This window comes from Thermobia domestica, chromosome 12 (genome assembly GCF_964235325.1).
Source record: "Thermobia domestica chromosome 12, izTheDome1.hap1.1, whole genome shotgun sequence".
Classification (NCBI taxonomy): domain Eukaryota; kingdom Metazoa; phylum Arthropoda; class Insecta; order Zygentoma; family Lepismatidae; genus Thermobia; species Thermobia domestica.
This window is the reverse complement of record NC_137465.1, coordinates 130,974,756-130,975,034: the sequence shown is the minus strand read 5'-3', so window position 1 is coordinate 130,975,034 and position 279 is coordinate 130,974,756.

Sequence of the window (279 nt, the reverse complement as noted above, 5' to 3'; positions counted from 1 at the left end):
AAGCTGTTGCGCGTGTTGCACAATGATACAAAGAAATGCAGTTTCAAACTACAGATTTATTTTGTTTCGTCCAAAGTAGGATAACTGTGAAATACTCAGAGGTACCTTGCAGCATTTGTGCAATGCAGTACGTGTGCACGAGACAGCTGTGAGGAATAACAGTCCACAGTCTGATACTGTCGACGTTGACCGCATTGCAAAGATGACATCGGCGAAGGAAATTTTTCCGCGTGTGGTCAAGCACACCTGTAATTTCGGGGATGACTGCCGCAACTATAT